Source organism: Lycium barbarum, chromosome 6 (assembly GCF_019175385.1).
Source record: "Lycium barbarum isolate Lr01 chromosome 6, ASM1917538v2, whole genome shotgun sequence".
NCBI lineage: Eukaryota > Viridiplantae > Streptophyta > Magnoliopsida > Solanales > Solanaceae > Lycium > Lycium barbarum.
In genome coordinates this window covers 41,351,637-41,378,292 of record NC_083342.1, presented here as the reverse complement: position 1 = coordinate 41,378,292, position 26,656 = coordinate 41,351,637, and positions in this window count along the sequence as shown.

Below are 26,656 nucleotides of genomic sequence, written 5' to 3'. Positions count from 1 at the left end.
TATACCCTGCACGCAGAAAATACCAACAAAGGCCACACAGGGCCAACAGAGTAACATTTAAATATGTGAGGACCGGCCGCCGCGGCGAATGGGATCGCCCAAACACAACATATACACACAGCTGTACAGAGAGATCCCAACCCACAAACATGTCCACAGACCTTTAACAGACCGACAGAATCATATGACGGGACAGGGCCCCGCTGTACCCATGAACGAGAATATACATATATAGAAGTGACAGACTATACCAAAAGATGGCTCTGAATAAAAGAGCGCTCCAAAAATAGCAGAATGAGATCCTAAGCGGACGGATCAGCAAACCTGTCGTCGGTACCTGCGCGGCATGAAAACGCAGCCCCCGAGGAAAGGGGGTCAGTACGAAATATGTACTGAATATGTAAAGCCTGAGTTGCAGAAACAAAATCATAACTGGTATAGAACGTACAGAAAGTAAACAGAAAATACAAAGTATCAGATATATATTTTTAAAACATGCGGAGTGTGTACAGAAACACATGTCATATCAAATCCGGCCCCTGCCAAGGGACTCGGCAGACAGAACGTGGCCACCCTTCCGACGCTGGTGCCACAACACAGAAGAATCAGAATAGGGGCATAACCCCGTAACATAATATGTCATATCAGATGGCCATAGTAAATCATATCAGAACAAGCGTACATGGCACAGCATACTCCACAAAACCATGTACGCGTATACCTGCCCCCTCACATCGAAGCACGACGAACAATGCAAAGGATCACGCTTGACAACATATCCTGGCCCGGGGCTCAGTGAGAGACTAATGCAATTAAAATATCATGAATGTTTCCATAGACTCGATGAGGCATATCAAAGACAAACCGATCCAATGAAGTCGGAAGGAATCATAGTAAATGAGTTTCGAGTATCAAAACAATTTATCAGACTTAACGGAATATTTAAAACAACGTTTGTTAGGTAATTAGAATGGTAGTCAAAACATTTCTTTCAAAGACCGCTCGAAAAGAAGACTTAAGTACATTAAGGGCAAAATCGGGAATAGCGGGCCCACCTCGGGACAAGCAAGGCAGTGGGCTCAAATTGCATATGTTAGGCTTACGGGGTCACCTATAGAGGTTCTACGGACGTTCTATAGCTTTCCAAGTAGTTTAGGGAAAATTTGTATGATTATCAAGATTACAACACAAAGAGCTCAATCTTACTGAAGGAAAAAGCGAGATTTCCAATTGCGGATTCCGATGGGCAGAAAGTCTTTCGAGGCCCGAATCCGATTCTAATACACTTAGGCATGCCAAAAGAAGGATCGGGGTAGCTTCACATAGCTTTTGAGCTTTGCACGCCTCTCCAAGCTCACTTCCCGTTTCGTCAAAAATCTGCAAATGGTCAAGTTTACCAATTGTGAGTTATAGATTCTACGAATTCAACTTAACTCATATATGTCTACCGAAATTTCGACAGCACCTCCCCTATACATATAGCACCCCCGAGAATTCAACTCGGCTCAAAATCACCAACAACAACCCAAACAACAACATCAACACCAACAACAAACATTAGAAACACAATATGGCACAACTAGTTCTACTTGCCGACAATTGCCATAACCTTCATTCCAACCCAAACTTTCAAACTAATATCCATGATTTGACATTCATTAACAATCAAGATCATCACAATATAGTTTTAGAAACATTTCATATCGTTTTCCTTAAGTTATACACTCGATATACATAATATACAACTTTCCGTCAAAGTCATAACTTGTGCAAAACATCAAACCTTTGGCATACAACTTCATAACATGCTTCCAACTTCTAAACTCATCAATGATCATCACAATTACACACTAAACAACTTAATTTATTTCTATCCCAAGCCAAACACACCCTACGGCCATATGCCTATTTTATCAATATCAATTAAATTCATCCAACTCTCAAATCCCATATGCATTTCATCACAATCACAACTAGATTATAACATGAATTCAACACATTATAACCACACCATACACACATGCCCACGGCTACAAGCCATATTCCAAACCCACTTTGCAAACTTCCATTTTTCCATACAATCAACACATTTCTATATACTACAACACAAACAAGCCTTCATAACACAAAGATAAGGGAGAAATTCTTACCTTTTCCTCAAGTCTTCTTCACTTGGAGGTATGATCACTTTGATGATTCTAATGCTTCTCCCTCCAAACCAACTATACCAAGTTACAAAGGGACCTTGAATTAGTGGAAATCCAACAAGAAAATAATTTTAGACACAAGATTTGAGGGATGATTTTTTTTGGAGCTAGGGCCGAATACCCTTCTCTTTGCTTGCTCTTCTTTTGTTTTGTTCTTTCTCTTTACTTTCTTGAAGCTTCCAAGAAATAATGAGGTATATAATATGGTCCCCTTATTAATTTTTGCACATGGAAAAATTAATAAAACATGGGCTTGGGCCACTAAGTTGGCCGGCCACCCTTCATCATTGGGCCTAATTTTTCTTTCAATTATTTTGGCCCAATGGATTATAATTCTTATTTTGAAATTCCCCGAAACTAATTTCCAAAATTCCAAATTTTCCCTTAGCCTTATTCAACACTTCCACATTAATATTCTTTCATACACAACTCCTAAGTCAAATAAAAATTAATTATGACCTTATTTCTTACAAGTCAAGAATATCTCCAAATTTTTCCAACGTTTGAAAACACGGGATATAACACTACTAGACATGTCCTTGTACAGTGAGATTCTCGAACCTAGGCTCTGATACCAACAGTTATGACCCAAGTTACCGATCGTGCGGGCACCTACTTTATTATTACTAGTAGGCGAACCCTTACCCGTTAACCCTTTGATCCCTAGTCAATTTTAACTTCTTAAATCATTTATACTTAAACAATCAATTAACACGTGAATGAAGAAATAGTTTACCAAATCATAAATAATAAATAGTACAAGTGCGGAAGTCCTAACTATTACACTCCCCAGAATCTGAAAGTCATTGTACAAGGAATCTAACCAACAATGTGTAAAGAATGAAGTATATCTCAAATATAATAACAAATAATGTCTAGAATGAAATTAGACATCTGGAAAGAGAGATCTTCAGGTGGCATGGCATGGGTAGAAGCTCACCCTCGGATATGATCGAGCGAACTAGCTTCAAGCTAGAGATCTAGTCTGGATGAAATCTCTGGAACACAATCTGCACTCAAAAAGGGTGCAGCAAGGTAGTATCAGCACAAACATTATGTACCAGTAAGCATCATAGGCCGACTAAGATTAGTTCACGCATATAAGTATAAAATCAACAAGTTAAACAGATAGGCACTTAATACTTAAATCCAAGTCATAGAATATCCAATAACAGAGTCACATCCTAAGATGATGCTTCTAAACCATAAGTCTGTCAAGTTTCAATAATCTCACCTGATAATCACAAGTCCAAGTTCCGACCCTAGGTAGAGTCACTAATCCAAAATTTAACTCAGTCAATGATCATATTTATATCACAATAAGCATTCAAAATCCATACCAAAATTATAACCAATCGAGTATATCATAATGCAAAATAAAAGGTGATGATGTACAATGCAAAATGTGATGACGTGTGATGCAATGCAATGGCTAATCACTCGAACTGTACATATATGCTAACTGATGTCATTAGTCAGTAGTCATGACCTGCAGGAGACCCATGGTGTCCATGTACCACTTGTTCCGGAATACTCCTCGGACCCGAGCCATAAATCCTCTGCTCCTAAATGAACCTCAGACGCGGGCCATATAAATGTATCCCTTATTTCCAGAACGAACCTCGAATAACGAGCTTATATATAGGTCACATCCTCACCCCCGGTCAAATATGCCTTTTTATATATATAGTAACACTGTCACATCACTCTCAATAATCAATTCATTAAGTACCATGTATCAAATAGTATCATAAGTTCAACAGGAAGATTATATTAACTTCTTCACTAATTTCACATCACAATGTATATCTCAACGTATTCTAGTTCATTAGTATTTATGGACTATGAACAATTAGCAATATCAATGTCAAACACAAGGCATTATGCCACAAATCTTTCATGAATCGATTCCGAATCATTTCCATCATGTATGAGTGTATGAATGCATAAATGAGTGTAAAAATGGTAAATCAATGCAATCCAATTATGCCATAGTGAAGGTACAAGTCAAAAAGCCATAAGTAATATCAAGACTTGGATCAACTCAACCATGAAATGAATCATACAAACCGTCTCCACCAATATAAGAGTCTATGTCCCTCTTTACTTCCTCATATAGCATGTACGCCTCACAACTAGGTCTTGTATTACCAAGAAGCTCTACTTTTCTATATATTATCATTAACAGTAAATCATATACCAAGTTTTCATCTATGTACTGTCATAAGTTTATATCAACATTCAATTCTAAACTCATTATCCTTCCTTCCTTCGATGATACGTATCAAAATACGAGAAAACTGAGTACAACACGATAATTTAGGTAATAAGTCTAATCACAATAGCAGGGAAACAAGCCACCATCAACAATAATCAATTTAATAGAAATCCATCCCGAATCGCCACAGTATGAATGCAACTACACCTTATATTTCAGTAAATAAAGTAATGGCGACGAGCCCACAAAATAAGAAGTCATACCAACCTAGCTAATATCCGGCCAAACACCATGTCCGAAGACCTAATCAGGATTTCTCCCATCAATTCTACACAATACATACATTTCGCTAATCAAAGTCTAACTAAAGTAAGCCATAACCTACCTCGAATGCAGAACAGGAGTCTTCTATTTTCAAAGTGCCTCATAACTGTCAAAGTCTAATAATATGATGCTAAATAAGCAAAAAACCATGTATTAAAACATGAACAACAATTTGGGAAAGAAGACCCACTTACTTCTACCTCTTTTTAATGGATGAAACCATCCTTTAATGATGAATTTATCATAACTTCTGTCTCTACAATCATTAGCCTTTAATTCATGGGTTTCTAATCAATTTTACCCTTTCCAATAGATTATAGAACAAAGCTTCCATTTTGATTAGAACCCTAGTCTCAACATGTAATTTCAACCATAAGAAATCAAATTCCTTTCCTAGAAAGTGATAATCTATACTCCTAGATGATTAATCAACAACCCACCAATTATTTAAGGGTTTACTAATTCTAGGGTTCTAGGGTTTTCACCCACCATTGATGGACCTTAAACTAATCATGGAACTTGAAGAAGAAAGGAAAAGGAAAAATTAAAGGTGGAGACTTACCCTCCAAGATGCTTTCACCAATGAATGGAATGAATTTTGCCTCTTTCTCTCTTGAAAACTGACTTTGGTGTCTTAGGAATAATGGGTAGGAGTTGGGGGATTAAAATAGGGAATTCTTCCCCTTTCGGCTGCTGTAGCGGCCAGTTGGTCGCTGTAGCAGTACCGCTATAGCGGCCCTTTGGTCGCTGCCAGCGGCCAGCTGGAACCGTCCGCACTAAAATGGTCATATTTCCCTCATACGGAGGCGGAACGCGGCGATTCTTTTTACTATGGCTTCGTAATTTTGATACGGATCTAATGGTTCAAACCTAAAATAAAAAGAATGTCGGATGATCAATTTGGAGCTGTTTCTATCCATAGACCTCCGGCAAAAACACCGAATACGAGCGCGACAAAACCCAAACCCATCTGAAACTCTTCAGAACCTCACCAAAACTTGTGGACAAGTTCAAAATCATCATAATAACATTTTGGAACTTCCAAAATATTGACACGGGGTCATCCTAAACCGACGTTGACCATGGTCAACTCTAATTCGCTAACTTAACTAGCTTCGTAATCAACGACTCAATTTACACTTAAACCTTGCGGAAATGAACCCAACGACTTCATTAAGTCATAGATCATACTAACGAGACTTAGGGAAGGGTCAACAAGGATAAATGGGTCCAAACACTCTAACGGCTAAACGAGTCGTTACACCTTTATCTGTATGCTGGACTGGGCCGGGTCTTGGCCTGTTTTGGGCTGGAGTCGGTCCAGGTTATATATATAAAAAAAAATGGTTGGCCTTTTTATGTATACAATGTATACATATATATGTATACCTAATGTTTACACGTACATATAGAGTAAAGTGGGTAATTTAATAAACTGATAAAAACTAAAATATTGATTATTGGTCATAATATTTCAATTATAAACTAATTAGGACATAATTAACCCCTTAAATAATTTAAAAGCATCCAACTGTGTAAATGGGTTTAATTTTGCGAATAAGGCCTTAATTGATAGTAATCTTACTGATTATTTCGATTATGGTAATATTTGGCCTAATTAGCAAATTTTAAAACTATATTGCATTAATGACCTTTATTAATTTGAGCCAATGAATTTGGTTATTCCAATTAAGGCCATGAAGAGGCTAATTTTACAAAAATGAACCCAATTTCCTTGAACCATGAATTGATTAATTTAATTGTGGCCATAACAAAAAATAATTAAACAATTAAGAATCAATTTGAAATAATGACCACCTAATTTATTAATTAGCCTAATTAAAATATTTGTAGACAATTATAAATATTTTTGACAAATCACAATTATACAAAAATTAGGGATTAAGGGATAAAATGGTTAGTTATTTTAATTACTCATTCACCTTGAATTAAAGGGAATAAAGTATTTTCTAATTTTGATTTTTAATCAAATAAATGATTTTTTTTAAAAAACTCCTTTTTTTTCTTCGATTAAATCTAACAAGTATCTCATAAATGTCACAAAAGGTACCAATTAATTTCTAAATAATTTGTGATGTCATGAAAAAGCTTTTTACCAATTTAAAGGAGTAAAACATTGATCTGAACAATTTGTATAAAACTTATTTAAACACTTTAAGGTGCATATCTCATTTTATTTATTATCCAAGGACTCTGAGTGATTAAAATTAATTACGGGAAGTCAAAAAATAGGTGTCAACAACTGTCCCTTCAGGTGTTCGGGGATGGCAGAACCATCCCTGAGCAATGAAATTTGACTAACCCTAATTTTTGACTGACCCGACTCATTCTACCCTTCATCTTCATGCAATTTTCACATACGTGGCCGGACATTAGTTTCTGGATTTTTTAAATATCTTGGGTTGTATGAGAATTCAGGCCACTTGTAGTTTGACTCAACTAAGGACTTTTAAGTGATTTGGAAGGAAAGTCCTGAGATCCCCAGTGCTGTGACTGGGGTTCCTCCAGACGATTGTTAGAATGTGACCGACTCTCTGGTCTTGAGCCCGCCTACATATCCCTGGTCTCTGGGAATCTGGTCACATGTAGTTCGACTTGCTGGAGAAGAGTATGTCCCTTATGCGGGAATTCTTTTAGATTTCCCAGTGTGTGTCTGACCGGTCGCGGTTTTTAGTAAAGAAAATAAAAAAAAGACAAATTGTGGCTGAGTCTGAGATTGGATGGCCTCTAAATCCTGGCCGGAGAGCTTGACTCTCATGGGCACCCTATCTTGACCGGCTGCATAAGAAAAAGTTCCACATTTGCTCTACAATTTGTCTGGATCTGGTTCAGCAAGCCGACTTCTTTCTGGCGGCTGTGTGCCTGTTACCTAGACTTGACAATGTACATATGTTCTTCGTGGAATTTTAGATGAATGACCCTCTCGGCTATGAATGACCCTTTTGGCTGTTTGAATGAATGGCCCTTTTGGCTTGTTTGAATGAATGACCCTTTTGGCTCTTTTGAATGAATGGCCCTCTTGGCTTGTTTGAATGAAAGGCCCTCTCGAAAATTTGATATGAATGTCCCTCTGGGCAATTTGATATGAATGGCCCTCTCGGCAGTTTATATAAATGGTCTTCTCGGCAGTTTGATATGAATGGCCCTCTCAGCAATTTATATGAATGACCCTCTCGGAAATTTGTATGTGTCACAACCCAAATTAGAGGGCCATGACGGGCACTTGACCGTACTAGTCAAGCACCATCTGACATACATCTGTAATATAAACATAAACATAGATGGGCCAATAGGGCCGTCATGTGATAATCTTACTAACTTGTGTAAAAACATGCCTGAATATTTGATAGCCTGTAAAACATACATATGTAAACTCAGTGAAATACTTGCGTGAGCCGAGAAGGCTGCCATATACATTTATACCACAAGACCATGCATTTACTGACTATACATAACTGTCTACAAGCCTATACTGGAGTACATGTCATAACGTGGTTGGGACAGGGCCCCGCCATACCCATATATAAGCATAACTATGACCATGCTGACTCACAAGCAACTCCGGAATAAGTGGAGTGCAGTAACACTGGTCGCTGAGTTGATATCTTACTGATAGATCACCAACCTGTATCTCAAAACCTGCGGGCATGAAACCCAGTCCCCCAGGTAATAAGGGAGTCAGTACGAATAATGTACCGAGTATGTAAGGCATGAAGACAACATATATAATAATCATGAAAGGAATCTGAGACATAAAAGCCAATCTATATATATGAGTGTATCAGTATAAATATGTATATCTGAAAGTGTCTGTATAATTCTGTGTATCTGAAAGTGCCTCTGAGGGCGTATGATATGCAGGCTCTCTTTCAAAAATAGTCATATACATATATCATAATACCATACCCGACCATATAATATAGGCTCGGTGTTATCCGTACCCGGCCATGACAGGCTCAGTGTTATCCATACTCAACTGCAGTGGTGTGCATAATAGTGTCGTACCCGGCTGACTATAGCACGGCTCGGTGTGGTAAAATAGCTATACATTTATGGAAATGTAGGAGAGATTCGTAAAATATCATTCTGAGCTACTCAGAGTAACATAAGGTTTCCCAATAAGGGATCTTTGGAAGCTATAGACATGAACTATATCAAAATATCCGTATGAAGTCAACGATGCAAGTATCTCTAGAATATCTAAGAATGAAGTCTTTTGGAACTAGTTCTTTACTTGTTTCGTTCGTATCATAGGAATAGCCTTAACATACCTTGGAGTCTACCTAAATGTCCAACTCTACAGATAAGGCAACATATGCTATAATTAGACCATTTACATCTCTTACCATCCATCTTAAATAAGTAGGTAACTTAACGAAATTCAGGCAGCATTTCCCCTATAATTTTTACGCCAATCCAATTCCAAAACAGCCCACAATATACACAACAACATACAACAATATAAACAAGTGAAAATCTCTTCAAATTTCCATCCAAAATCAGTCCTCAAAATGCCCATCTCAACAACTTGTTTTATAAGCTTCATAACATGTTTTTCCTCTCTTTAAACTAGAAAATGTTTCCATAAACGACTTAATAATCAAGCTAAGATTGTAACCTTACCTTAAATAATGATAATCTCCAAGAAAAATCCTCAACCTCGACCTCAAACCCGCAGCTACACAACAAACAACACTAATACTATGCTTTCCCTTTCTAGCTTGTGATTCTAAAGTGGAACCCTTTATTAATTTGTGAGAATCAAGTTTTTAGGGTTTAGAAAGGGGTTTGGAGGGTGTGGGAACCTGGAAAAATGAAAAATGAGTGAAGGAGTTCGAGATATTTGCAAATGGTTTCCAACAGTTCAGCCACCGCCTCACTTTGACGGTGCATATTGATGGTCCGTCAATCATGTTGACGGTGCGTACAATTGCACTGTCGAATTGCATAGCTCATAATTTACTCTGTACTTCTCCAGATTGCAATCTGCCAATTAAATTGGAAAAAATATTCCCTGAAATTACGTTTACATAGGTTATGGATTCCGTAACTCATTGTATTCTAGGAGATATTTCCCTCACAAGTGGAACCAAAAATCTTGTCCGAAAATCTGCCAAGTTCTCCCAAAGTCTCGACAACTAAATTCCTTTGATTCGTTTGACCCTCAAACTTCCAATACTTGTTACATATGAACTTAAACCTTCATATATGAGGGATAACATATCTAATATGTCATAACCTCAAAGGCTAACACTCGAGACCAAGATGACTAGTGTACCATATACATCAATGCAAAAAATGAGAGGCGCATCGTATTCTTTCTTGATTCACTTAACTCCCAACTCTCGCATTCTCTAAGAGATAAGTTGATGATTATATCTTCCTTTAAGACACACTCATAGCTACTTGTACAATTTCCCCAATAGATCCTCGACACGAGTCTAAATCACTAAGATAATTATGGAACCTCAAAGTACGGGAAAGGAGTGACGCAAAATCTTATCTTGTCTTCTTAACTCTGGAAATTATTGAAACTTTTCCCACTCATACTAGCTTGCTTACATCGCAAGATAGCAAAATTTTCCAAGGTGTAACAGTGTGAATGGCCCTATTGGCATGCTGATGACAGATATGGCCCTTGTGGCTGGATAATATTTCTGTTGTCCATTGTATTGGCAGTTGACCCTTGTGGTCGGATATGCCCTTTCATCCTTGTCGTGACCCTTTTGGTCGTATGTATCTTTATGCTCATTCATTGTGACCGTCTTGGTCTGATATGTCTTTGTTATTCACTGTTTGTGTGACCCTTTTGGTCAGATTTGTCTTTACGCTCATTCATTTTTCGCATGACCCTTTTGGTCGAATATGTCTTTACACTCATTTGCTTTGTGACCCTCGCGGCCAGATGTGGCTTTACTACCTATTTTTGCTGTGACCTTTTTGGTCTTTCTCCACTGGGCTGAGTTTTGCCTTTCTCCTTTGCTGTGAGTAAACCGGTTGGTGGCGTGCCTGCTGTCCTGTTAAAAAATCCATCCATAAAAAAATTGTGAGTTGCTTAAGAGGCTGATTAGCGTCGTTGTCTTCCCATTTGGTATCTCTTCTCGATGCTTCTTTGAACCCTCTTGGGCTCGGTATTTCGAGAGATGTTTTTGGGATGTACTTATACTAATTTTAAAGTTTGAAGTAAAGTTTTCAAAATGCGCGTTGTTTTCCTTAAAATAAATGTTTGTTTCATTTTTTATGTGTCATGACGTATGTTTTCTTCGAACGAGGCCTTCTGGCCCTCTCAGGAAGTATGATTGCTGACTTCCGCTCTGGTAGAATTTTTTAGATCTTTCTCAAAAACTCTGCCCCGATTTCAGGATTCGCTCTGAGTGACCTTTGCTTTGTCTTGTTATGTAGGAATTTTTTAGGTTCTATCCCAGTGTATTGCTTTACTTTTTCACTTTCCTCGTTGACTGTTTCTGATCTCAAAAATTCTGCCCCAGTGTAGGGTTGACGTCTAGCCATTTCACGCGCCAATCCTTGTGTTCTGATCTCATTGACTTTTATCTCTGAGGTCCTCTAAGGGTTTCTTGGGTTTTTCTTTTATGATGACCGAGCTCGAAAGTGCCTACGTATCCTGTCACAGCAGGAATTCAGGTCAAATGTAGTTAAAAAAAAATTAAGTTTTGGTTTCTACTAATGATGTGACCGGGTCCGATATGGACTGCCTACTATCCCACTGTGGGGAAGTCAGGTTATGGTCTAGTTCATTACATAGACAATTTTTTTCCTATTCTATTGCGACATACGATTACAAGGAAATAATAATGCGATTACAAGAAAATAAAATCCTAAGTGTAGTATCTCTTGAGCGTGTATGCATTGATGGGTTTAGGCCACTCTTTTCCGTTCATCTCGGCTAAGACTACGACTCCTCCTGAGAGTACTTTCCTGACCATGTATGACCCTTGCCAGTTTGGCGTGAATTTTCCTTTATATTCCTCTTGAGAACGAGTTGTCCAATTTGGAAAAGTCGGGCTCTGACCCGCTTGTTGAAGACTCGAGACATCCTTTGTCTGTACAGCTGTCTGTGGCATGCCACCACCATTCTCTTTTCATCTATCATGGCCAATTGTTCGTAGCGGTTTCTGACCCATTCTGCATCATTTAGCTCTGTCTCTTGGATGATCCTGAGTGAAGGGATTTCCACTTCTGCAGGTATGACCGCTTCTGTATCGTAGAAAATGAGGTATGGGGTTTTCCCAGTGGAGGTTTGAGTTGTCGTTCTGTACCCTAACAAAGCATAAGGCAACTGCTCATGCCAATTCTTGTAGTTGTTGATCATTTTTCTCAAGATTCTTTTGATGTTCTTGTTGGCAGCCTCTACGGCTCCATCCATCTGTGGCCGGTAAGCGGTAGAGTTTATATGGGTGGTCTTGAATTACTCACAGATGTCCTTCATCAAATGGCCATTTAGATTGGCACCATTGTCTGTGATGATGGATTCTGGTACACCGAAATGACATATCAGATTATTTTTGACGAAGTCAGCCACAACTTTCTTGGTCACTGATTGTGTGAAGTTGCTTCTACCCATTTGGTGAAGTAGTCGATGGAAACTACGATGAAACGATGTCCGTTGGAGGCTGGAGGCTCGATGGGTCCTATGACGTCCATTCCGTATGCCACGAATGGCCAAGCGAGCTTATTGCATGTAATTCTATGCGGGGAACCTTGATCAGATCTCCATGTATATGACTCTATGGCACTTTTGCACTATGGTCATCCTGTAATATCCTTTCCTCATGATATTGTTAGCAAGGATGAATCTATTTATGTGGGGTCTGCATGCCTTTGCATGCACCTCTTTTAGCAATTTTGTAGCCTCTTCGGCGTCCATGCACCCGAGTAACCCAAGGTCAGGGGTCCTTTTGTACAACACTTCTTGGTTCAGAAAGAACCTATTAGCCAACCTCCTAATGGTCTTCTTTTGATTTGCTGAAGTCTCTGGGGGATACTCTACTTTCTCTAAGTAGGCCTTGATGTCGGCATACGATGGTTGGCCATCCGGCTCGGCCTTGACATGGGAGCAGTGAGCCTGTTGTTCTCTCAGTGTGATATATAGTGGATCAATGTGAGTACTCTCGGGGTGCTGGATCATGGAGGCTATTGTAGCCAATGCGTCAGCAAATTCATTTTGACCCCTTGGAGTATAATTGAAATCGATACTCTTGAATCTTCCGCACCATCTCTATATCAGATTCACATATAGGAGTATTTTATCATTCTTGGTTGCCCAATTTCCTTTTACTTGATTTATGAGCAGATCGGAGTCCCCAATTATTAACAACTCTCGTATGTTCATGTCCAATGCCATCCTAAGGCCGGGGACACATGCTTCATATTCAGCCATGTTGTTGGTACATCTGAAGTGAAGCTTTAGGGCCATCAGATATTGTTGTCCTATTTATGATATCAACACTGCCCCGATGCCTGATCCTTTGTAATTGACTGCTCAATCAAAGAACAGCCTCCGGCCTGAGTATGGTTATGCCACCTCTTCTTCCATCGCTATCACTTACTCATCTAGGAAGAAGGTCCGTAATGGTTCAAGTTCGTCATCGACGGGACTTTCTGCCAGTAGGTCAGCTAGGGCTTGTCCTTTGATTGCATTTTGTGCTGTGTATACCATGTCAAATTCGCTCATAGCATCTGCCATTTAGCCAATTTTCCTACAGGTATCAGTTGCCAGAAAATGTATCTCAATGCGTCAATTCTGGATACAAGGTGAGTGGTGAACATCGATAGGTAGTGCCTCAACTTTTGAGCAATCTAGGTCAAAGCACAACAGGTTTTCTCTACGAGCGTATATCGCTCCTCGGAGGATGTGAACTTCTTACTCAAATAGTAGATGGCATGTTCCTTTTTTCCCTTTTAATCGTGCTGGGCGAGCATGCACCCGAAAGTATTTTTTGATACCGACAGGTATAGTAATAGAGGACTCCCTTGCCTGGGCGGCACCAAGATATGAGGATTGGAAAGATATCTCCTGATTTTGTCAAATGCCACTTGGTCTTCCGTCCAATTTGTGGGAGCGTATTTCCGGAGCACCTTAAGGATTGGCTCCATAATCACAGTTGACTGGGCTATGAATCACCCAATGTAGTTTAACCTTCCCAAGAAGCTCATGATTTCATTCTTGGTCTTGGGAGGCGGCAACTCCTGAATTGCTTTAATTTTGGTAAGATCTAGTTTAATATCCCTGCGTGACTATGAATCCTAGCAACTTACCTGCAGGCACTCCAAACTTGCATTTTGCAAGGTTCAGCCTCAGATTGAATTTGCGGAGTCTGTCAAAGAACTGACGCAATTGCACGGTATGTTCTGAGCTTTCCTTTGATTTTATAATGACATCGTCCATATAGACTTCAATCTCTCGATGCCTAATATTATGGAACAGGGTAGTCATAGCTCTCATGTATGTGGCACCGGCGTTTTTTAGGCCAAACGGCATTACCCTGTAATGATAGACTCCCCAAGGGGTGATGAAAGCTGTTTTTTCTGCATCTTCTTCGCTCATGAGTATTTGATGATACCCGACGAAACAATCCACGAATGACTGCAGCTCGTGCTTGGCACAGTTATCTATTAGAATGTGGATGTTTGGGAGAGTAAAGTTGTCATTTGGACTGGCCCGGTTGAGATCTCGGTAGTCCACATAGATCCGAATCTTCTCATCCTTTTTGGGTATCGGCACTACGTTAGCTACCCAAGTGGGGTAGGATTCATACCTCCACTATTCCAGACTTGATCTATTTTTCTACTTCGTCCTTTATCCTGATACTCATGTCTGCCTTAAATGTTCGCGTCTTTTGCTTGCTTGGTACAAAACCCTCCTTGATGGGTAATATGTAGGCCACTATTTTAGTGCTCAATCCTGGCATATCTGCGTATGACCAGGCGAAGACGTCCACTGATTCCTTCAACAGAGCTATGAGCTCTTCTTTCTGTGGAGCTCCCAAGTGAGCACTGATTCTTGTCTCTTTGACATCCTCTTCGTCACCAAGGTTGATTACCTCAGTTTCATCCATATTCGGCTTCTTCTTATCTTCTAATTCTTCCAACTCTTCTACCAGTCCCTCTAGCATCATCGTCGCTTCATCGTACTCCTCGTATTCTTGTTGACTATTTCCCTCGTTCGTTTCACGACACGTCATGAAATTTTCGGTTGTTTTATTATGGTTACTACTGAAAAGGAGAGGCAAAGTAAAGTTAGGTTTATTATTGTTCGTTACGCGTGGTTAGTTAGAAAATTTTCATTATTATTATCTGATAAAGGTAGCAGTTTTATGTAGATCGAGGCTTTTCATTAATTCAAGAGTAATTGATTACAAACTATGGTCCTGGTTCAGAACAATATTGGACCATTTCAATTTTTAAACATTACGAAGTAATTTAGAAATGGCGATCAATCAGGCCTCAATCGATGTCGCAAATTTTGGCAAAAGATTTTGAGGAAAATCCATCTCTAAGTGGAGCCAAGAGGGGAGTAGATGTCCCACTGTTCAAGTGCTCTCCTGGCCTCAGACAACATATGGTGAGCTTCTCCTGGCTCTCTTCAATGATCGCGTAGCATCCCTCTTCTTGAAACAATGACTCGAGACCCTCATCAGTTTCTTCTTCATTCAACATCGGCATCTTTCTGGGAAATGATTGGTACAGACCCGGAATCAGACGAGGTAGATTCCTCGTTCTGGGTTCTCTCTTAATAGCTTATGTGAGCTCCTCTTTGGTAGAAGCATACCCTAGATTGAAGTGGTAATTTTCTTTTGGGATTAGCATAGGCTCTGTTATCCCTTCGAGGTCCCTTCCTAGGCCCTTTCATGTTTCGAAACCACCTATCAGCATCGTGGAGGCAATTATTTTGTAGACTGCTGGCATTGGTTTGTCAACTTCCCCTTCTGCATTGGTGGCCCCAACGTATTCCACCACATGAAAGTTTCACATATGGGGACTCCCCTCGATCACAGGTATGATGTTTTAAGGACACTTCTGGATATCTTTCTCAGCTGCAACTATAATTTTCTGTCCCTGCCATTCAAATTTTATGGCTTGGTGTAGAGTTGACGGGATTGCGCCGGCGGAGTATATCCAGGGCCTTCCCAGGAGCATGTTATAGTTGGCCGTGATTGCCATGACTTGGAATTCTGCTATGAAAGAGGCAGGCCTAACTTGGATCTGTAGATCAACTTCTCCCAAGGAATCACTCTGGGACCCATCAAATCCTCTAACGTTCGTCCCGCTCTGGCGAATTTTGCTCATGTCATAATCGAGATGTGTTAATGTAGTGATGGGGCAGATATTAAGGCCTGATCCATTGTCCACAAGCACCCTCCCTATTGCCCTGCCATTCTCACGACCCAACCGGAGGGCTATGAAGGGCACCCGGAGCTAATCTGTCGAGCACCTCTTGTCATATTCTCATAATCGTATCTAGGTGAGCCTCATGGCTAACTTATAATCACCAAGAAACTAAAAGACACAAGTTCCATCAAACATAGGCACATCTATATAAACATCACTAATCATGCCCATATATACAAGCCGACAAGGCTATCAAAACGATATACAAAACATGAACCGACAAGGCTATGGGATATCTAACTATATACATCTGTCTTCGAGCCTTTACATGGAGTATGTAACATCATAAATATGGGAAAGGACCTCTCCATGCCCATATATGCACACAAAAGAATAATACCAACTACTGCAGCTCCGGATCAAAAGAAGCACTCCTATGCAATCACTGACGAAGCAGCCTAAAGGTGTGGTCTATCCCCCTGTCTACCTGCGGGCATAGATACAACGTTCAGAAACAAACGGACGTCAGTACGGACAATGTACCGAGCATATAAGGCATGAATAGTAACATGAAGAAAGTGGAAGATAACATAAGACAAGGAGAGAAATTTATACCTCATAACACTTTCTTAAGATGATTGTCATGCAAACCTAACCTTTCTCTAGAGGAAACATTTCATACATATACATATACTATACCTTACCCGACCATGTAGGTAAGGTGTCATCCATACCCGACCATAACAAGGCTCGGTGTTGTCCGTACCCGACCATAGCAAGGATCGGTGTTGTCCATACCCAACTGCAGTGGTATGCGCGCAATAGATATCATACTCGGCCATATAAGCTCAGTGTTACAAAATAGCTATATACATATATGAGATACATAAGTACCCAAAAGAAACATTACAAATCTATCGGGGTGACATAAAGTGGATAGCCCCCAATTTCTATTATGGAATCACCATCATCATCATCATCCTCACTATGAAGAGCTTTTATCAATAATATCTTAAGAACCTTGAAAGTCATAAGATTCTAGCATTTTCTAGGAATAGGATATTACGGATATCTTAGATGGATTCACAATAGGGAACTCATGCCTTTGGAAAGAAAAGGTTAGCCTTAACATACCTTTACGTCTCCTTGACTACTTAACGTTCTCTTTCCAACCTTCGCAAATCTACAATCAAGAGGATTTACACTAAGGTTTAGTCTTGGTAACATTCATAGATTCAAACTAAATTAGCTAATGGGCTAGTGGGATTTGGGTAGCACTTCCCTATTTTATTGACTTCCCCTAAATTCCAAATCAACTCTCAACAAAAACAACAACTCCATAACTAGGAAGATATATACAATTTATGCCTACAACAATCCAAGACTTCCTTCCAAATATCATTTACAACCAACAACTACAACACAATGTCCTATACCCTTTTCGTACCACAACTTCCTTCACTTTAATGACTTGCTAATCTCCAAATCAACTCAATATAGGTAATAAAGAGAGAGCATACCTCAACCTTGAAGAACCCTATCTCCCCAACTTTGTTTCAACCCAAAACCACCATAAAGGTTAACTTAGGAGCAAGTTCATCATCACCCATGGACAAGTTTAGGGTTTCAAAGCTTGATTCTTACTTGGATTTGGCTTAGGAAGTGTATGGATGAGTGGAGAGTGTAGAGAGAACTTGAAGGATCTAGAAAGGTCTGATTTTTGATGAAAATAAATGATCCAAGTCGTGGGCATTATATTTATAGGAGAGAGAAAACATTACATCGCCTGCGGTTCGACGGCCAGGTCGACGGACCGTCGACCAGTCGACGGTTCGTTGACCAGTCGACGGTTCGTCGACCTGCACCATCGAACAAGAGCAGCCTCAGAATCTAGCAGAGTTTTTCGACAGTTGGTCGTCGACCAATCGACAGTCAGTTGACCTAACCGTCGAGTTGCTCTGCTGCGATAATCAATTTTTTTTTTTTGTTTATTTCTCTTCCAATCTTCTGATACTTACTGTACACAACCTAAACTCCCGCATATGTGGAATAATCATGCATAATCTATTACAACCTTGACAACAACCTCACTTTCTCACTTCACGTTAGCTATCTTATGGCGAAACTCAGCATGAGGATTACGGTGTATAAAATTCTCCCCCCCCCCCCCCCCCCCTTAAGAACATTCGTGCCCGAATATTAAACTCTTAGGGATTCTATAGAAATTTTACCAGAATTTCCCCTGTAACTATGCCACTACCATCCTGCCACCACAACCCAAAGTATACAACGCCTCACAGGGCTATAACAACAACAACAACAATAATAATGGCCACACATGACTAAGAAATCATCAAAAGGAAGCATTACGTACCTGAAGACCTTCGTGCCTCTATCTGAATCTCCCCTGGGAGTGAAAATAATTGTGGATACCTGAACTTCATATCTTCCTCAGCTTCCCAAGTCATTTATTCTCTATTATTGTTTCTTTATAGAACTTTAACTGAAGCTACATCTTTGGTTCTTAATCTCCGAACTTGCCTATCTAGAATAACAATGGGAACTTCTTCGTAAGACAATTGCTTTGTGACCTGGACATCATCAACAGGTATAATTTTGGAAGGATCTCTAATGCACTTGCGAAGCATTGATACATGGAAAATTGGGTGGACTGACTCCAAGTCCGAAGGTAGATCTAACTCATAAGCCACCTGGCCTACAATTTTGTAAGGCCCAATGTACCGAGGACTAAGCTTACCCTTTTTACCAAATCTCATGACGCCCTTCATCGGTGACACCTTCAAGAATACCTAGTCATTAACTTGGAACTCTAAGTCTCGTCGGCGATTATCTGCATAATATTTTTAATGACTCTGAGCTATCAATAATCGATCCTGAATAATCTTGACCTTTTCCATGGTTTGCTGGATCAAGTCTGGCCCTATTAACTTAGTTTCTCCCACTTTGAACCACCCAACTAGTGATCTACACTTGCGCCCATATAAAACCTGATACGGGGCCATTTGGCTGCTGGAATTGTAACTATTGTTATATGCAAACTCAATTAGTGTCAAGTGATCATCCAAACTACCTCTAAAATCTAAGACACATGCCCATAACATATCCTCGAGAGTCTGGATGGTGCGCTCAGCTTGTCCATCAGTCTGGGGATGAAATGTCGTACTAAGACTTACCTGAGTCCCCAAATATTCTTGGAAGGACTTCCCGAAATTAGCTTTAAATTGGGCTCCTTTATCAGAAATAATGGATATTGGAACACCATGGAGTCGTATTAGCTCTTTGTTATAAAGCTTTACATAATCTTCAGCCGAGTATGCAGTTCTAATATGCAGAAAATGAGCTGACATTGTGAGTCTATCCACAATTACCCATATAGAATTATACTTCGGCAGAGAACGGGGCAAGCCGGTAATGAAATACATATTAATCACTTCCCATTTCCAAGTCAGAATTTTCATAGCTTGCACAATCCACCGGGCATTTGATGCTCAATCTTCACCTGCTAACACTTAGGACATTGAGCTACAAACTCTGCTATGGCTTTCTTCATTCCGTCCCACCAATATATGGCTTTAAGATCATGCTACATTTTCGTCGTTCCCGGATAAACAGAATAACGGGAACAATGGGCTTCCTCTAAAATTTGATGACGTAATCCTGAAACATCAGGAACACACAATCTGCCTTGACACCTGAGAGCTCAATCTGCAGAAATTTCAAAGGACGACTTTTTCTTCCGAGGAAGTGTATTCCTGTAATGAACTAATATGGGATCCTCATACTGGCGTTCCTTCACCTAAACCACCAATGATGAAACAGCTGAATTCTGAATGAAAACTCCTTTATTGCCCGAGTCCATTAGCTAAACTCCTAGGCTAGCTAACTGTTGAAGCTCACGAGCTAACTCTCTTTTCTCTGGCTGAAAATCACATAAGCTACCCATAGATCTACGACTAAGAGCATCAGCTATGACATTCGCTTTTCCTGGATGATATAGGATATTGACCTCATCATCTTTCAACAGCTCCAACCATCGCCTTTGCCGCAAGTTCAACTCTTTCTGCTTGAAAATATACTGAAGACTCTTATGACCTGTATAAATATCAACATAAACACCATACAAATAATGTCTCCATATTTTCAAGGCATGAATCACAGCAGCTAAATCTAGATCATGGGTTGGATATTTTTTCTCGTGTTTCCGCAACTGCCTTGAAGGATAAGCAATAACTTTACCGTGCTGCATCAACACACAACCCAACCCTACTCCTGAAGTATCACAATATACAACATAGCCCTCTGACCCTTCAAAAAGTGTCAGAACTGGGACGAAGTCAATCTATCTTTCAACTCCTGAAAACTACGCCCACAAGAATTCATCCATTGAAATTTAGTTGATTTCTAAGTCAGCTTTGTCAATGGTGCAAAAATAAAAGAAAAACCTTCTACAAATATTTTGTAATATCCTGCCAGACCCAGAAAACTACAAACCTCCGTAAGTGTTGTTGGCCTTGGCCAAGTCTTCACAGCTTTGATCTTCTGGGTATCCACCCGAATACCGTCAGCTGAAATAATACGACCTAGAAAAGTCACAGAATTCAACCAAAACTCACATTTTGAAAACTTTGCATAAAGCTCCCTAGTTTGAAGAACTCTAAGGACAGTACGTAAGTGATTAGTATGTTCTGCCTCAGATCGAGAGTATATCAGGATATCGTCGATAAAAAAAATCACAAACGAATCTACAAAAGGCCTGAACACACTATTCATCAAATCCATGAACACCGTCGGTGCATTAGTCAATCCAAACAACTTTAGCTGAAACTCGAAATAACCATATCTAGTTCTGAAGGCTATCTTTGGAATGTCCTTCTCCCTAACTCTCACCTGATGATACCCGGATCTTAAATCTATCTCTGAGAACCATTTGGCACCCCTAATTGATCAAATAAATCATCAATCCTTGGAAACGGATATTTATTGTTTATTGTCACCTTATTCAGCTGCCTGTAGTCAATACACATCCGTAAGCAACCATCTTTGTTTCTTACAAACAACACAGGTGCTCCCCACGACAATGAACTAGGCCTCATAAAGCATTTTTCTAGCAAATCTTTTAATTGCTCCTTTAACTCCCTAAATTCTACAGGAGCCATTCTCTAAGGAGGAATAGATATTGGCTTAGTATTCGATAGCACATCAATAGAGAAATCAATCTCTTGTTCGGGTGGAAGGCCTGGAAGTTCATCCAGAAACTCATTCACTACAGGGACAGATTTAAGAGTTGGAGAATTTGCTTCTGTATCTTGGACCCGAACTAGATGGTAAATACAACCTTTAGCAATCATCTTTTTTGCCTTGAGATAGGAAATAAACCTACCTCTCGGAGACGCTGTGTGTCACCACCCAACCGAAGGGCCATGACAGGCACCCAGAGTTAACCCACCGGGCACTCCTCATCGTACTTCCACAATCATATCTAGGTGAGCCACATGGCCTGCTAACAATCTCTTCGCATCAATACTACCATTTCCATTGGGCTAAGGCACTTTTATAGCAACATCAACAAACATGCCCATATACATATATACAAGTCGACGAGGCTGACAAAATGACATACAAAATATGAGCCGACAAGGCTAAAGACATCTAACTTTACATAATTTTCTACGAGCCTCTAAGAAGAGTATGTAACATCATATAGATAGGACAGGGCCCCGCCATGCCCATATATACACAAAAGAATAGTACCAACGGCTGCAGCTCCGAATCAAGTGGAGCTCCTCTAAGCAGTCTTTGAATAAGCAGCCTAAGGGTCAAGTCTATCTCTCTGTCCACCTGCGGGCATGACGCAGTGTCCACAAACAAAAGGACGTTAGTACGAACAATATACTGAGTATGTAAGGCATAATCAATAGCATAATAGAAGCATGAACGATAACATAAGATAAAAGTGACATGGGATGATAAAGCCATCTATACCTCTAGCGACATTCAGCATTTTCACTTACCCTTTTTCTAATGGGAACCTTTCAATAAATACACTTATATACATATAATAGTACTATACCCGACCAAAGAGGTTCGGTGTTTCACATAACCGACCATGATAAGGCTCAGTGTTATACAAACCGTGCCCTACCAAGGCCCAGTGTTATTTGTACCCAACTGCAGTGGTGCGAGCGCAATAGATATCATATCCGGCCTTATCAGCTCGGTGTTACTGCTTAACTCAAATCCTGTCGTCCAGCCAAAGAATCAATACGGTGTCGAGGACTGCTAGAACTGGGAGCTCCTTCTCTATCTCTGCCACGGCTGACTGGCGTCGGTGAGCCTTGCCCCAGAGGGCGTATAGATGATGAAGACCCGGCTGCCGACCCTGAAGGCTGGATCCTACCCCCACCCCTAATTGAGAGGCAGTCACGCATGATATGACCCTACCAACCACATGCATAGCAAACATCTAAGCCTAATCGACACTGGCCCCAATGTGACTTCCTGCACTGACAACATTGTGGCATGGGTAGCCTTGCCTGGCCCGAGTCACCTCTGTAATGAGAACCTGAAGCTCTAAAACTCTGGCTTGGCCCGGAATGAATAGACCTATCAAATCTCTAGCCCGCATATCACGGAGGCGCACTAGTCATGGGATAGTCTGAATGCCTAGAAAACTGATGTCTTTGCCCTCCGCTAAACTCACTAGTCGGACCCGAAGATCTATCCCTCTTGTTATAACCTCTGTCAAGCTCACGGTCACCTCGTTGCGGTTGTTGTCTTTCCTTCAAATTCTGGGCATCGGCTTGAATGCGAGAAATATTCATATTGTCCTGAAGGGACGCAGTCAAGCACTTATCCATCAAATGTGGCCCTAAGCCACTTACAAATTGGTGCACTCGATCACCCATATCTACTACCATGGCCGGAGCATACCTAGCCAAAGAATTGAAGCGGAGACTATACTCTAAGGCACTCCTAAGATTGAAGAACTTGTCGGCTTTTCCCCGCTGAACTTCTGGGGGCAAGTAGAGTCGAAGGAAAGCATATACAAATTCCAACCATACCGGGGGAAGTGCATTGACTCCCCTATAAGACAACCAAACTGTATACTAATGAACTGCAACATCCCGTAATCTATATGATGTTAACTCCACCGATTCAACGTCGGAAGCATGCATTAACCGAAGTGTCCTCAACATTCCATCAATAAAGTTTTGAGGGTCCTTATCCGGTTTTGACCCGAAGAATTTCAGAGGGTTTAAGCTGATGAAATCACCAGCTCTAGCACTCACAGCTCTATCGCCATAACCCATACCTTGCCGCTAGGCCTGTGTGGCAACCAATTGAGTCAATAATTGAATGGCCTCTTTCATCTCTTGGCCCGAAATATCTGGTTGATGAGCTAGGGGTGTTAGAGCTGGAGCTGAGACTCCTTCATGCTCCTCAGAAATAGGCAACGAGTGAGAGGACTGAGATTGAACTGCATTCTAGGACTCACCCTCCTCTATATTTGTTGGCGGTGCTCTTTTAGCCCACCTTTCTGCCACTGTCTTGCCTTTTTGGGCTGCTGTAGCTTTTCTCTTTACAGGCATTTCTGAAATACATAACACACGGTTAAAGGAAGGGAAATCCTTATATCATGGCTCTATCACATGATCTTATGAAGAAAGAAGGTCATTCGTTCCTAAAATGCCTGCAGCCTCCTGTTTATAAGTGTGGCGCGCAACACACCTATAAACTAGACTCTATTGGACACGGCTAGTAGACACACCCTAGGATGGAACTGCTCCGATACCACTTTCGTCACGACCTAACCGAAATGCCATGACGGGCACCAGGAGCTAACCCACCGGGTACCTCTCATCATACTTTCACAATCATATCTAGGTGAGCCACATGGCCCGCTAACAATCTTTGCGCATCAATACTACCATTTCTATTGGGCTAAGGCATTTTTATACCAACATCAACAAAGATGCCCATATACATATATACAAGCCGACTAGGCTGACAAAATATGAGCCGACAAGGCTAAGGACATCTAACTGTACATAACTGTCCACGAGCCTCTCAGAAGAGTATGTAACATCATATAGATGGGACAGGGCCCTGCCATGCCCGTATATACACAAAAGCATTGTACCAACAGCTGCAGCTCCAAATCAAGTGGAGCTCCTCTAAGCAGTCTCTGAATAAGCAGCCTAAGGATCTAGTCTATCTTCCTATCCACCTGCAGGCATGACGCAGCGTCCACAAACAAAAGGACGTCAGTACGAACAATGTACTGAGTATGTAAGGCATAATCAATAGCATAATAGAAGCATGAACGATAACATAAGATAGAAGTGTCATGGGATGATAGATCCATCTATACCTCCAGCGACGTTCATCGTTTTCACTTACGCTTTTTCTAATGGGAACCTTCCATCACATACACTTATATACATGTAGTAGTACTATACCCGACCATAGAGGTTCGGTGTTTCACATACCCGACCATGACAAGGCTCGGTGTTATACATACCTAGCCCTACCAAGGCTCACTGTTATTGGTACCCAACTGTAGTGGTAGGCATGTAATAGATATCATACTCGGCCATATAAGCTCGGTGTTACTTTATATGAAAGAGATGAGAAAGACTAACCACCATCCTGCTCCAACCTTTGCTACCTGAGTTATATAGCTGACTGCGAGAGCGATGGTTAGATATAGAGGCGGCTTGCCGACTTGGATTGGAAGGAAGGTCTTCGCTTTTCGATCACTTTTTGAGGCCGGTTTGGATGAGCGTGGGAAAGTTCGGGATTCACTATCGCTTTCCGCTTGAAGTGGCTCACCCCCTTGTCACATAAAGGGAGAAGTCGCCGAAGCGAGTCGATTAGCCTAAATATATATATATATATATATATATATATATATGAGTACATAAGAAATTGATGATGATGACGATGTTGATGATACTTATGTACTCATATATATATATGTACATATATAAATATACATATATATATATATATATATATATATATATATATATATATATATATATATATATATATATATATATGTACATAAGAAATTGATGATGATGACGATGTTGATGATACTTATGTACTCATATATATATATATATATATATATATATATGTATGTACATATATATATGAGTACATAAGTATCATCAACATCGTCATCATCATCAATTTCGCTATATCTTTCCTTAAAGGATCAACTATCACCGGATGGAACCAATGGTATCATGGAAACATCAAGAATTATGAGCTTTAGTGATTCTAGGAATAAAGTTCTCATGGAAAGCATTATGGAATTCACGTGAAGGTATACAATAATGGGATCATGCCTTAAGAAAGAAGGGTTAGCCTTACATACCTTTATGTCTCCTTAACGACTAAACGCTCTCCTTCCAAACTCGCGACTCTACATTCAAGAGAATTCATACCAAGGTTAGGTCATTGAAAGCATGATTAAGCTTAAACTAAAGCAACTAAGAGCTAACAGAATTTGGGCAGCATTTCCGTTGTTTCATCAACTAGCACCATATGGAAAAACAACTCCAAAACAACTACAATAACATCCACAATATCATAATCAAGTAGTCATATTCCATTAAGTCTCAAAATTCATTCTCACATTCAACTTATATCAACAACTTCACAAAAACCCTTTGCACAATTGTATACACCACTTACTCGGCATCATTATTACCCTTCATAACGAGATTATACTCATAACATTCTAACAATGATAACACAAGTTAAGTTACTACTCAAAATATCATGAAATCCACATTTAAACTCCATCTTCTACTCTCTTCCTTCACCCAAGTTATTCAACAACCAAGCATGCTTAAAAACATGAAATAGACATGAAAACTAACCTTTATCTCATAGGAAAAAGTTTTGGATCAAGTTACCAACTTGTATGAAAACCCTAGCTTCAATACCAAAGAAATTCTTAAAGTCTACCAACCCTAGTGAGTCTCCCAACAAATGGATATCTTGATTCTTGCTATTTGATTTTTGATTTCTCTTTGGTTTGAGTGGAATATGCTTAGGAGAAGGTTCTAGAGCTTTTAAGAATTTTGGATAAGTGGGAAATGAAAAATAAGAACAAGGGTCATCTATATATAAAAAGAGAAAAATCTGGAAAAAATGACCTGACCCGATTATGCGGACACTTATACGGTCCGTATAAGTGGTCATATAATTCCACCTGGAACTGACCCTTCTCTAGAATGTTATGCGGACCATTATACAGACCGTATAAAGTTATACAGACCGTATAAAGTTATACAGACTGTATAAAGTTATACAAACCGTATAAGTGGCCGTATAACCCATTTTTTCCGAACTTGCTCTCGTTGATTTGTTTGACTTCCAATCCTTATGGAACCTTATTGACACTTATATAACACTTCATTAACCATCTAAGAGGCCTTATAGACCCTCCTCAAGACATTACTAAATAAATATTAGCTCAATCATTGCGAAAACCTTTCCA